This window comes from Littorina saxatilis, linkage group LG12 (genome assembly GCF_037325665.1).
Source record: "Littorina saxatilis isolate snail1 linkage group LG12, US_GU_Lsax_2.0, whole genome shotgun sequence".
Classification (NCBI taxonomy): domain Eukaryota; kingdom Metazoa; phylum Mollusca; class Gastropoda; order Littorinimorpha; family Littorinidae; genus Littorina; species Littorina saxatilis.
In genome coordinates, this window is record NC_090256.1 from 46,185,552 (window position 1) to 46,200,249 (window position 14,698).

At 41.8% G+C, this 14,698-nt stretch overlaps 1 long non-coding RNA gene across 1 annotated transcript; it reads right to left on the reverse strand.

The window, feature by feature from the left end:
• Positions 1-942: 942 nt before the first annotated feature.
• On the reverse strand, positions 943-14,083 carry LOC138982070 (uncharacterized). Its single transcript, XR_011460774.1, has 5 exons — positions 13,468-14,083; positions 11,406-11,474; positions 10,262-10,356; positions 6,645-6,815; positions 943-3,176 (listed from the first exon to the last, which is right to left on the reverse strand). It is a non-coding gene; the product is annotated as an uncharacterized lncRNA (long non-coding RNA).
• Positions 14,084-14,698: the final 615 nt, after the last annotated feature.

The following is a 14,698-nucleotide window of genomic DNA, read 5'->3' on the forward strand; positions in this document are numbered from 1 at the left end:
GAGGAGAGTCTCTCTGTGTGCGCGCGCGCGCGCGTGTGTGTTTGTGTGTGTGCGTGCGTGCGCACTTAAAGATTCTTGATTTTGGAACATAAGCAGTTTATCTGTCAGGGAGTTGTGTGTGTTTTCATGGCTGCGTGTTCTTTTCCCTCTCATTCTTCCTCTCGGCAGTCCGGCTTCAGAGTCATTTTGTTCCTCCAGGCTCAAAGCAGAAAGCAGCAATGTTTTAAAACATTCAAAAACAAGGATTGTATGTGAGTGTGAGTCATAATTTTCTTTTAAGAACCGAATCATAGCACCACAAGGTTCAAATATGTGCACAAAGCAAAAATAGTGCAAAGCAAAAATTAGGAAAGCAGCATATGGCCATGACTGGAGACACTGCTTTTTGTATCGATCATTCTGCAGACGTCACACTCTGGAGAAAATAAAACATGACAGAACTCAGTACTGATGTTCTCTGTAAACCATGATTTACATCTTTTACCTTATTCCATACGACATTGCGAGTTTTGCCGTTGTTTCCCTGATAATAAGTCTCGTACTCAGGCACTGTTTGTTTTTCCTCAGTTAATATTCAGAATTTTTCCACGTTTGTTTTGTTGTTGTTGTTGTGCTTGTTTAATTTAGGTTTGTTGTTTTTGTTTAAAACACTCAAACATACGCACACATCACACGCACACTTTTACTTTTTAAGTTATAATAAGTATTGCATTCAGCCACTGTTTTTTTCTCCTCAGTTGATATTCTGATTTTTGTCAGTTTTTGTGTCATTTGTTTTTGTTGTGCTTGTTTGATTTAGGTTTGGTGTTGTTTGTCGTTGTTGTTTGTTTAACACACACTCAAACACACACATACACACACACTAACCAGACACACACACACACCACCACCACCACCACCACCACCACCACCACCACCACCACCACAAGAATAGGTTTACACTCACTTTTTCCTCCACGTTTTAATTTTGGCAATATCATTAACCCAGGATTGCAAAGCAGGGATCATTTGTCAATTTCATAACAACGTACATACAATTTCAGCTGGTTACTGCAATAAAATGTGCATCATCACAGGTTTCTGCTGGAATGACAGTGTCTTATGTGTCAACACAAAATACACACACACAAAATGGGTGTGGTGCTGCATGCCCCATAATAGATCCTAACTTCACCCTCTAAAGCTCCCTGCAGATGCATGTTTTGTGCACAAAAATAGCCTTTTAAAATATGCAGTATACAAAATAAAAATGCAGACGACATTTCTACATTTGATGGGGGAGTTGTCCTGTATTAGAATTATTTATCAAATAATTAAAGTTAACCAAAGTATATGTAATAAAACCAAGGAGTCCTCTGTTAAGTAGCTCAACACAATGATCGCAGCCCAGGGTGCTAACACAGTTAGGGTATGTTGTTCAAGACTTGGAAGGTCAAGGTTTTAAAGTATGCTTCAGTAACGGAATCTTATAACAAAGCTAAAACATTTACCACTGAAGCAAAACCATCTCTGAACAATTCAAAATTGTCACACGTACTAGTTTTACATTTTAAGGATCTTGCCAAGTGCATATCTTTTTATTGTGAAAAATTTGTATTGCAAACAAAAGAAAACACAATGTCTTGTGATCTGTAAATGTTCTTGATACTTAATACATTACAGGGAACCTTATAAATTGTTCAAGTGAAGTACTGTACAGCCTATTTAGCTTGTTCATTTTCTCCCTTTAACCTTCGCCGGCACTCGTGGGTCCGTGCGGACCCAGAAGGGTGTTTGATTGCAAATATCTTTTAAACGAGTTGGAATTTTTTAATGAGCTTTTAGAAATGCCTCAGACACCTAACAAGCTATCATCTCCTAAAAGCTCATTAAATTTCAGTGATAATTAATTAATTAATTAATGGTCAAATTTAGACTACACACGGAAGCATTCGTGGGGACGTGCGGACCCATACTTCTCAAAGAAGGAAAAGCGTGTATACCCTTCCGAGGCACTCGTGGGTCCGTGCGGACCCAGAAGGGTGTTTGATTGCAAATATCTCTTAAACGAGTTGGAATTTTTTAATGAGCTTTTAGAAATGCCTCAGACACCAACAAAGCTTTCATCTCCTAAAAGCTCATTAAATTTCAGTGATAAATAATTAATTAATTAATTAATGGTCAAATTTAGACTACACACGGAAGCATTCGTGGGGACGTGCGGACCCATACTTCTCAAAGAAGGAAAAGCGTGTATACCCTTCCGAGGCACTCGTGGGTCCATGCGGACCCATACTTCTCAAAGAAGGACAATTGTGCAAACCCTTCCGTGGCACTCGTGGGGCCATGCAGACCCATAATATTTTACCAAATACCGTGTGTAGTCTAAATTTGACCATTAATTAATTAATTAATTATCACTGAAATTTAATGAGCTTTTAGGAGATGATAGCTTTTTAGGTGTCTGAGGCATTTCTAAAAGCTCATTAAAAAATTCCAACTCGTTTAAGAGATATTTGCATCAAACACCCTTCTGTGTCCGCACGGACCCACGAGTGCCACGGAAGGATATGCATATTTTTCTTTCTTTGAGAAGCATGGGTCTGCACGGCCCCACGAGTGCCACGGAAGGATATGCACATTTTTCCTTCTTTGAGAAGCATGGGTCTGCTTGGCCCCACGAATGCGTTCGTGTGTAGTCGATAACGAGTGCCGGCGAAGGTTAAGGTAATTTTGTCTCAACAATCATGTTATCTGCTACAAGTCTATAAACTGCTGTAAACCTTTCTGCCCTTGAAGTAGATTCATGCCCTTCTGTGTGGGCACCTTCTTCTTCTTCCTCTTCAGTGTTTGCATTTGGATGTGTGCTCTCTGGCCAAGTCTTGTTGCACAGGGGTGGCAAGGAAAGGCAACCCTCTCAGAACGTGTTGCAGAGTCTGTTCTTCCTACCCTAGCCACAGTCCGCTGTAGGTGCAAAACCTATCCTTTTGAGGTGTACCTTCAGACAGCAGTGTCCTGTGCGAAGGCGGAAGATGGCTCTCTGTTCTGTGTGAGTAAAATGGGGATATGGTCTTGAATGAGCTGGTATCTGTCTGTCTTTTTGTTGTTGATATAGACATCAAAGAAGCTCCAGCACCAGCCAAGTGTTGACTGTTTTCTTTATGCGTAACCTAGTCCTGGCAGCAGCTGTTGTCCATCTGTAAACAAGCAAGATCATTATTATAATATATTGATGGTGTATATGTTTTACCAGAAAGACGAGTAAAATACCACTTAATTTTTGAGTCACTTGAGAAAATGTGACTCTCAGACATGAGACCAGCAAATGTTCAAAAAGTAGGAAAGTAAGCCGGGGTCCAGGGGCCGCTTAGGCCCCTGGTGGGGTCCAGGGGCAACGCCCCGGTAGGGGGTTCAGGGGGGCGAAGCCCCCCTGACGGAAAATGAATGTTAGAATTATAAAGGCCATTTTGGGGCCTCTCCTGATAGCAAAAAATGAGATCATGCCTTTTTAAAAAGCTATAAAACCCACAAGAATAATGTTTTAGCATTTTAAACAAAAGTGTGATTTATAACAATCACACACACACAAAACTTTCCCCTTATTTTTTCAGTTGCTAATGAAAGATGAAACACCCGACTACGTTCTCATCAACTAATTTCGGTGGTGCACTCGCCCTATCGCAAAAAGAAAAAAATGACAAAAGTTCGCTTGCATTTATTTTATAGAATTCTCGCGACCTGGCGAAAAAAATGTCGATGCACCTCTAGCCCTATGTATCTGCTAGTGGTACCGGTCAGTATCGTCCACAACCAACCACTCAAAACGACGTACTTTGCCGTAACCTGACCCTGGGGTCCGGAGCCAAATCGCCGACCGGATTTTTGAGTGGGCGTGGTTTGCAGCGAGAGTTATCTTTTCCTAGCTTGCCCCATGCATAGATGCTACACCAAGTCCGTATTTCACCACGCAGTGGCCGTTGTCGCACCACGTGCACACGGCCTGACCGGGAATGGATATCTTGGCGATACTGTCGCCAATGAGCTGGCGCCTTTCTTTCTTGTTGATAGTGACAGTCACTTCTTCTGACAGCCAGTTGGCTTTCCACTTGTTTTTCACACTTTGGTCGTCGATCGTAAGAGCTTCCACAGCCGACAAAACAATACGGAATCCAGACGCCATGATGCTACCTTTTTCACCTTCGGCGTTTGGAGATCGGCAGCCAATCAAAACAACCCACAAACCGCCATCGGTGAATAATTAAGCCCCGGCGATAATCGTCGGAGATCGACAGCCAATCAAACGCGACCCATGATACTGCTATGGGTTCACGCGAGTGCTGGGGTGCTGGGGTGCGAATGCACTGACTTCAGACGCAGACAGCTTCAGCTGAACGGTTCATACCACCACCTATGGGTTCACGCGAGTGCTGGGGTGCGAATGCACTGACTTCAGACGCAGACAGCTTCAGCTGAACGGTTCATACCACCACCCCCCTCCCCCCTTTTTTCTCAACGAATTTGCATCGATCTCAAGAATGGTCTGTGAGCTAAGGAAAATATCGGAATTCCGATAAAAATCGGACCAGTCCCATGTCTGGACTCTATGTAATCGGTCAGTGTTAGTCTGTCCGGCCGGCCGTCCGTCCGTAGACACCACCTTAACGTTGGACTTTTCTCGGAAACTATCAAAGCGATCGGGCTCATATTTTGTTTAGTCGTGACCTCCAATGACCTCTACACTTTAACGATGGTTTCGTTGACCTTTGACCTTTTTCAAGGTCACAGGTCAGCGTCAAAGGAAAAATTAGACATTTTATATCTTTGACAAAGTTCATCGGATGTGATTGAAACTTTGTAGGATTATTCTTTACATCAAAGTATTTACATCTGTAGCCTTTTACGAACGTTATCAGAAAAACAAGGGAGATAACTAGCCTTTTCTGTTCGGCAACACACAACTTAACGTTGGGCTTTTCTCGGAAACTATAAAAGTGACCGGGCTCAAATTTTATGTGAACGTGACTCATTGTGTTGTGAATAGCAATTTCTTCCTGTCCATCTGATGCCTCATATAATATTCAGAACTGCGAAAGTGACTCGATCGAGCGTTTGCTCTTCTTGTTGTTTTAGTAATGAGGCATACATGCAGTTGAACGATCATATCTTGTGATATCTGCCCTCTGAAAAAAACCTACTATTCAAAATGTACTTTTACATCTTGTTTTTTTAACTTAGGCTTTTGAAGATCCACATTTACCACCCAAAAGGAGCCTGGCGATACTGGCATGCTTTAATTAAGATGACGTGTTACTCAGAAATAGTGCTTTTAGTTATGCGCTATAGAAATCTCCTTAATAAATAAATAAATACTGGTGGTGGTTCACTGCAAAGCATAACCTGATATGATTTCTTCATAGCACCTGACTGGAAATGAAGTTTCATACAATAAAAACTATACTGCGCCAGATTTACAGCAGTTCTGTTGAATTCACACAGTCAGAAAATTTCAAGGCTGTCCTCAACATTCTATGCTCACACACACACACACGACTTGACTTCACTTAGGAAGGTTATGTGATGCTTAAATAATCTGTCTTGCCACTATTTCATCACAAGTAACCACTGTGTTTATTGCTGGTATGTGCCGGAGTGGAGGGATAGTCTTACCCCATGTAAAAAAAAAAAAATTAAAAAAAAAAGCCTGGCAGGTGATCTGAGATGCCTTTAATAACACAAAGCTGCCTCTGTAAACAATTCTGCTTTTACACATGCTATCCCTTAACTTGGATTCATACCAAAATCAAGCCTAGCTTCATAGGAAACAGAATGTTACTTCAGCATTTAGAATTATGATCTTATTCCATGTACACGCCTTGGCAAATCTGACTCGATCACTACAGCAAGAAGTCAGTGTGTTGATTGTTCATATGTGACCAAGTTGAGGGATGAGCTTATCCTATGTTAAAGCCTGGCCTGAACTGAGACGGTGAAGAGAAGTAGTGTGCCTTTAATGACACAATGCTTTCTTTGTAAGCAATAGATTCAACATCTCAGATCTGGTCAGGCCTATACAAATGCCATCCCTCAACTTGGTTCATACAAAAATCATGTGCCTGGCTAGAGAGTGGGGATTTGTTGTTCTCTTTTTCGAAATCCAAAATAAGCAAAATCAGGTCTTAAAAAGGAGCAAGTCTTAAAATGGGAGTGAATTTACAGATGTTATGAACAAGAAGTCTGCGTAAACAGGGTCATTAATAGGAAGGAGTCTTAGATTGGGGTGTCTTAAAAGGGGCAGGGGTGGGGTGGTGTGTGTGTGTGTGTGTGTGGGGGGGGGAGTCCACAGTAATGACCATAAAATAATCAAAATAATACTATTAGTCATCTTATTCTCTACCAAATTTCTAGAGGTCAAGACAATGATACAGATTTTTTACTTGTGTCACTGTTAGTGTCATTCTATGAATAACAGACCAATAGAAAGAGAGAGAAAGAGAGCTCTGTGGTTTTTTTTTACCTGGGTTCATGCTCAGTTGCTTGAAAATTGACTTGTCAGAGGTTCTTCTTCAGCCTTACACCCACATGCAAGAGAACTTGTACCAGATAATGAAATAAGTGAACTTTGAAGTGCATTCATAATTAAAGCCCAATCATGTGGTTCAACCTACCTAGTCTTGAAAAGCCTGTCCGAGGAAACAGAACAAGCACCCTTCCGCAGACCTTCCTAACTGGAGAGTCTTGGTTGTAACCGCACACTTTCTAAAGTAGTCCATAAGCAGTTCCATGTGCCTATGTTTTCACTGGAACCAGCTCCTTTGTGTACCTGTGATCTGGATGAGCTGCAACACATAAAACTTTCATATGAACACTATGTCATAAGTACACCAGTTAGCATACATCAAACACCGAGGAGCATCACAAGATATGTTCTAAGGAGGTAACAACTATTGTCACAAAGTGTTTATGATACAGCCACAGGCACATGGCACTGAGTGGTCAATTGGTGAGGGGGGTGGGAGGGGCAGAAGTTCTGCTCAGTCTTGTCTACTGATACAACACTTTGTGGTGGTGTAAGGCAGGGAATCACACCCCAACCACTGGCCCCGCCCACCTGGTGTCGAGTGCCTGAGGATACATCAGTCCCAGTCATGGCTGGCCCCCGGTTTGACCAGACAACTGCCATGTATGGGTACATTTACTTTACAGTACAGATTAGTTTTCAATAGCAATGACATCATGGACGCACACCTGCCCAACACTGACACTGACAGCAAAATCAGCGAACAAACGTGATAAAGAGTAACTAATCGTCACAAACATCAAAATGCTTTGCATTAATTTTCTTGAAGAGGTCATTCTTAACCAGATAATCATTTATAGGCAATTGAAGATTATTATTCCACCTACAGGCTATCACTCCTATGGCTGTTACTTGTAACACATTTCATTTCTTAAAATATGTTTTGTAAAGTACATAGATTTCACTAAAAGGCACATTCCTTCTCATGAAAACAATTTGGCTCACCGTCTCAGATCTGGTAGGGCTTTAAAATGGGATAAGACATGATCTCCAGGGGTCGACACTAACTTATTTGGCCTGGGGCCACACTGGCCCCAGAGATGGAAATTGCTGGGGCGGAAAAAAAAAATCTGGGGCCCACTCTCAGTATTCACGTGCGGCAATGCATTGTCTGTTTTTCTTCATCGTACTGAAGCCAGGGAAATTCTTTCAACCATTTGACATTGAAATTACGACAGCGCTTCGCGCTTTTGGCTGCATCGGTCTCCTTTTTTCGTTTCTCTCCACCCTGTTCTTCATCTTCATTTGACCATGTCTTTTTACACCAGGGATGTGTCGCCACATTTTGCGTTTGGCATTTGAAGGCGATACTTATCTCTCACGCTAAAGAGCGCAATCTGGGAGTTATTTCCCTTACGACATTGTCCTTCGACGATTTGAATGTGTTTTTTTCTTGACTGCGGCATTGATCGTAACGCAAATTTCAGTGACGACTTTGACTGGCGATTTTTAGTGATTGGCTCTGCTGGCATTAGAATTTTCGGTTTGTCATTGTTGGAATTTATCCTGGGGCGGAGTGGGCCCCAAGCTTCGGCAATGTTTGGGGCGGAACACAAAACTCTGGGGCGTTCCGCCCCCCGCCCCCGCTAGTGTCGAACCCTGATCTCTTAACTTGTTCACATGCCCAGACCTGCCTACCCCTGAAATGTACCATGTGTAGTTTTGGGTGTGAAAATAAGGCAAATGTGTAGTTTGGCAGGTGAATGTGTAGTATTTCAATTCGATCAACCCAAACCGCAAAACAGAACAGTTACTTATACCGTACTAAAACAAACACTCAACACTCCAAACAAAACTATTACAATGTGAACAATACTCCTCATACAAATACAAACAAAGCCCCCACAAAAATACAAGCCAAGCATTAAGTTTATTTGTTAAGAAAAAAATTATTAACTAGTTTGGAACATTTCATTTGTTAAAAAAAAGCTATGTTGAGGGGTATGCAGTTCATATACAGTGGGACCCCCTATTCAAGACCTGTGACAATCTGAGAACATCAAGTCACAAAAAGTAGGGACTGGGAGTATGTGTATCAACATGAAGGCAAATTTGCATATAAACAGAACAGGTTTGCGTCGGCAATAATAATAATATGGCAGGTCATTGCCTCTGCTCTGGTTACCGATCTCTCAAAAGTGAGCTTGTCTTGGTCTTCTTTCCCTGGCACGGGTTTCTTCACAAAACAGTCCAATTTTTCCTCTGCTTTGGTCGGGATTTCTCGAATTCTATGAGAAGTGCTTTTCTTGTGGCGGTTACACGGTCGTAAAGCCCACTGTGCTTCTCTGAAAAAGCCGTGTTGCACACAGTGCAGTGGGCAAAATGCTTCCCTTTTCTCCACGAAACTAGGCATGGATGCTCCTCATAGTACTTTGGCAGAAAAGCCTTGCTGGGAGTTTGACCAAGCTTCTTTTTTTTGCTCCGTGGCGGTTGATCGCCAAAGTCTTCTGAATCCGTGTTCGTCGCTGTAGCCATCTTTTTCCCTCCAGAAAGAATGAGCTACGAAGTGACCGCGTTCAGAAAAGTATGTGCTGAAACGCCCGCGATAGTTGTAATAACAGCAGCAAGACCAACTGACTACGCTACTCTCGCGGGCGCCGGGCATGTTTTGCACGCAGTACACAACCGGTTAGTACAAATTATGGATCGGAACTCGCTCGCGTTTTTGCGTATTCAAAATGTCAAAATGTGTAGTCGAAACGAAACGTTTGCGTAGTATAAGACAAGCATGCGTAGTTGCGTAGTTTGGGGACCAAAATCGTAGTTTACTACGCTCAATGTGTAGTGTAAACAGGTCTGCATTCCCCAAAAAGTGCGATTGTGTTATGAATAAATGCTGTAAAAGCTACCTGTACTAGTTCATTAAAAAAACAAATCACAAAATGTCACTTCACCACAGCATGCAAACAGTGTGTTTATTTCTGGTATGTGTCTAAAGGCGGAGACAGACGCACAACACAAAACCCTGTTTTCGACAAAAACACCATCTCAAAACGTCGGGGAAACACATGTTTTTAAAGAGGGGATGTCACTTGCGAAACACACAGATGAAGCGCGGTGCGTGTTTTCACAGAAATATCGGTCAGTGTCAGCTTAACCCGTCCAGCTATCGCCCTGTGTTTGAGTTTGTAAACAACACGGCTGGCAGTGCCCACTGATACGGTCAGTGCCCACTGATACGGTCAGTGTCCACTGATACGGTCAGTGTCCACTGATACGGTCAGTGTCAGCTTGACCCGTTCAGCTACCGCGCTGTGTTTGGGTTTGTAAACAACACGGCTGGCAGCGCCCACTGATATTATTGCCTCTCTTCAATCGTGACAGGATCCATAGACTCTAGTTAGGATTCATGGGTCCGATACTACCCTGAATCGGTACCACATCTGAGTCTGCCATTTTTTTCTATCTCCGTGGTGCCGGAAACCGAGTCACTTGAGTTGATCTTCCGCGTTCATTGGCTGACTACCAAAACGTGTTTTTAGATTTTAGAGCATGCTCTAAAACCCAAAACACGATGCAAAAACACGAAACAGTGTTTTCTGAAACGCGTTTTGGGGGATGTCACATGGGAAACACGCTGTTTTGTGTTTGTTTTGAAAGGAAACACTGTTTTGTGTTGTGAGTCTGACATGGCCTTAACACAGACACACACACACACCATACACACATACACCAAAGCAACACAAAAGCCGAAAACATGCCTACCATCTAAATGAGGATATCCAGTTCCAACTGTCTTCTGCCAATATAACACTGCCAGAGACACCATGGTGTAGAAAGTCAGTTTAAAGAGAGACTACCTGGAAGAAAAATATATATAATAATAATAAAACACCCAGTGCAATAGACATACTTTCTCGTTAAAGGCTTACTTTACTATGTAAAAACACAATCACAGTCTCAGATCTTGTCAGGCTTTTACTTGGGATAAGATCATCCCTCTACTTGGACGCATACCAACATAGATCAGCTTGAATGTTCGTGAAAATATCCCATATTTTGAGTTAACTCACCACAGCAAGCAGTCACTGAATATATATTTTATTTTTTGGTATGTGGCCAAGATGGGAGACAGTGACCCACACTATAGTGACAAAGCAAGTGGGCCTTTAAATTGTAAACTGTTATATAATATGTGCATTTTGACTTCTTCATAAATTATAACCCTGATGCAGGCAGTCATCAGTAGTGGTTTAGTACCTAGAATGAGAAAAGAATGAACTTGCAAGAAAGAAACTGAGTCAAAATCAAAATACCCTTTAAATTACATTAGATTCCACGGGGCAGACAGGGTTTGAAGTTAGAAAGCTCTGAAAATAACTCTGCTATTTGAAATTGACTAATAGTATTAACTTATAACGTCATACATGATACATGATACAAACAAATGAACTAAGGCTTTTGAAGATCCATATCCAATCCTGCTACACAAAGGCACAAGCAGAGGTTGAAATTGCCAGGGTCATTTTCCATCCCCATGTAGCCTGGATTTAATTACTGGCATGTTTTTTTGTAAAGAGGTGTGTCACTCAGAATGACTGGAGATGGTTCATTCAATGCAGAGCATAAAATACCATTGATTTCTTCATGCCATCTGATTTGCCGGTGAATTCACAGGGCGAGAACAATTCAAGACTGGCCTCAACATTTTATGCTGACTGTAAATTGTAATTATATAATATATCCACCCTAGCTAACTGGTACACTAATCACTTGCTCTGGCGGACTTCTTTTTCCAACATCATAAATCTGTTATTTGTACTTTAGCCTTTTGTGGTAAAATATTCTCATTACCAGTTGCACTCACAATCTATTGCTAGTGTATTTTGGAAATGATCAAAAGCCTTACTTGTGTTCTATGACAGCACCATGTCACTGTTGCGGGAAGAATGAGGCAGGGCTTGGTAATAACTGAGACCTGCAAGTAAACAAAACATATTTAGAATCTCATCATGTGTTATTTTGTTATAATTATCTATGTCATGAGGTCTTACATTGCAATAACAAACACACGCATAACTTAACTTAGCAAGGTGTTCTATGTGCTAAGAATAAGAGTAATTGTTTAATGAATTAACGCTGAAGAAGCTACTAGTTGCTTAAACAAATTCATAGCAAAATGTCACTTGATCACCACATCAAGCACACTGTATGTTCATTTCTGGTATGTATGCAAGTGGAGGGATGATCTTGTTCCATGTAAAATCCTAGCTCAGCTGATCTCTCTCAACTTGGATTCATACCACACATTAGGAGCCTGGCTGTTTCTGTTCAGTGGGCATTTCTCCATTTGTTTTATTTGAATGCATTTCTTAAAAAGAACACTTCCTCTGCACAGCAAGCAGTCAGGATGTTATATGAAGTCTTATATCGCGCGCGTATCTCCAGACTCGGACTCAAGGCGCAGGAATTTATTTATGCCGTGTGAGATGGAATTTTTTTACACAATACATCACGCATTCACATCGACCAGCAGATCGCAGCCATTTCGGCGCATATCCTACTTTTCACGGCCTATTATTCCAAGTCACACGGGTATTTTGGGTGGACATTTTTATCTTTGCCTATACAATTTTGCCAGGAAAGACCCTTTTGTCAATCGTGGGATCTTTAACGTGCACACCCCAATGTAGTGTACACGAAGGGACCTCGGTTTTTCTTCTCATCCGAAAGACTAGCACTTGAACCCACCACCTAGGTATTACTAGGAAAGGGGGGAGCAAATTGCTAACGCCCTGACCCAGGGTCGAAATCGCAACCTCTCGCAAGTGCGTTACCACCCGACCACCCAGTCCTTTTTGTTCCAAATCAAACGTTGTTTTGCTCCAACCAAGACTGCAGATCTTGGCAAACATGTGGCATAAAAACTAGATTTGATGACCTTACCCGTACTCACCCTGAAAAGTGCCGATCTAGATTTTGCTATTTTAACAGAGGGGACAGAGGTTGTACCTAGCTCTCCTCATGCAGACACCGCATAACAAATATGTGTAACAAATCCAGTTGCAACACTGTAGTTTCATGGCTTAATTTCATTGACTGATTGAGTCAGCAGTAGTGAACTACTACATGTCAGTATGATCATACCATTACCTGTATTAGGCCTAAAAAAAAATAGGTGTGGTTACGGTAACCCGACCTACCCTATTTTTTGGGGCCGACCCTATAACTTTTTATTACATTTGTCAAAAAAATACACACAAAAAACAAGTAAACGAGTGCAGACAACACAATGAAAGCGAAAGCGCCCGAGTCGCACACTTATTTCTCTGTCAAGTAGGTTTAATTTGTACACATTAGAAAAAAAAGTTTAAAAAAAAAAGTGATTGCCTACCTTCCTACCCTATTTTTTTGGGCTATGTTACCGTAACCACACCTATTATTTTTTTTGGCCTTAGTGAGTATTACAATTGGAGCAATCTGCAGAATTGTTACCAATACATCATCATAACAGGAATTCCTCAGTGCATGAGACATTGGTGTGTAGACATATAATACATAAATATGATGTAGATCTTTAAAACATTCAATGAGTCATGGGACTAAAAACTGCCAAAGCCTTATGTGGCAACATCACAAACAAACAAAATTAACCAACCACAAATTATGTCAACCTCATGGCCCTTGTACTTGTAGTTCAAGTTGTACTGTTGTACTAGCCAACAGACATAAAAAGGAACTTAGCTCAGTAGGTGTTGATTGCTCTGCGTCATTATCAATATCATGATGCAGTGAGAGTCGAAATGCAGTTCAAACACAGACAGAACAAAATGGAATCTTTGAGTTTGAAATTGAATGAAAAAAAAAAAGTAATTTGTATGGTCATGGTGTAGAAGTTTTGAACTTTAGCGTTGTAAATTCATTGCTCCGAAATCTAACCCTCCGATTTATGTCCTAAGTCATTTACATACCTTTGGAGTTTTACGGAATGGGTATAACGTCCTTTCATCTAATGATCTACTGTGGGATTTTGCCCATGCAGTCGCCGTCACTGTCTCCTTGACCTACTTGGAGTCCTTGCTGGGTTGAATCGGCTGAGGAGCGAACCCATGACGACTCGCAACGCGAGGAACCAGAAGAGGAATCTAGGTTTATTCTGCGTGTTTTGGGCCTGCCGACCCTACTTGTAGTCCGATACAACCGGCACGTAGCTTCTTTTCGCAGGGCGAAACCGCCCCACTCGTGACAGTTCATCCGATGTCCGCCATGTTTCAAGTTACAAAAAAGTAGAAACGATCTAACGAATAACTTTCATTTCAAGCACAGTCAAAAAAAAAAAAAAAAAAAAGTACAAAAGAAGGGGTGGAGAAAATGGCATTATCTAGACAGACTCAACTCGGATAAACTAAGAGGGACTTAATAACTACTGAAGATTGAGAGCACAGCGGACGTCCTGTAAATTCCCGATCCATTTTTTACCCTTCCCATTTCGGTATACTGTTCTCTGCTTGTGACGCTACGCAACAGGATAAGAGATATCCTGAGGGTATAAGTGATACTCCCACATACGTTGCACAAGCATAATTTGACGTTACCTTATATACGGTCCAACCGGTGTGCAATGGGTGCTCTCTCTCTCTCTCTCTCTCTCTCTCTCTCTCTCTCTCTGCCCCCCCCCCCCCTTCACCACAACCCCCACTTAGCACAAGGTATTCTGCGTCAAAAGCTGGCAGACAAGACACATAATTTAAGTTGTGTGGATCAACGTTGGCTCGCCTGACCTAGCTCAATGTGGGTCACAACCTGACCTCTCATGCACTTCCCTTCGCTCTGGGTTGAACGGATCAAAAGGGAAGGCACTCTGATTTCCGAGATAAGGCGGGCGAAGAGAGCGAAGAAGTAAACGCCCTTTCTGTTCACATGTTGTTGTTTCCACGGGTGGGGAACTGTTCCATCGAGTTTAGGTTGGGATCGACTTTTGTTCCAGCTGGAAGGAGTTCCTGTTTGTCAATCGTTTTTGGTCGCGCTTGCGGGTAGGTCGATTCACGTCAAAAACATCAAAACGAGTCAAACAATCACTCAAACAAACTCACAAACAAACACAACTCACAAACAAACACACAAACATGTTTTCAAGTCATTTTATCTGCGCGTGTTAGCTAATAACCTAGATATCAAGATCTCATGTCTTCAGTGTTTCAG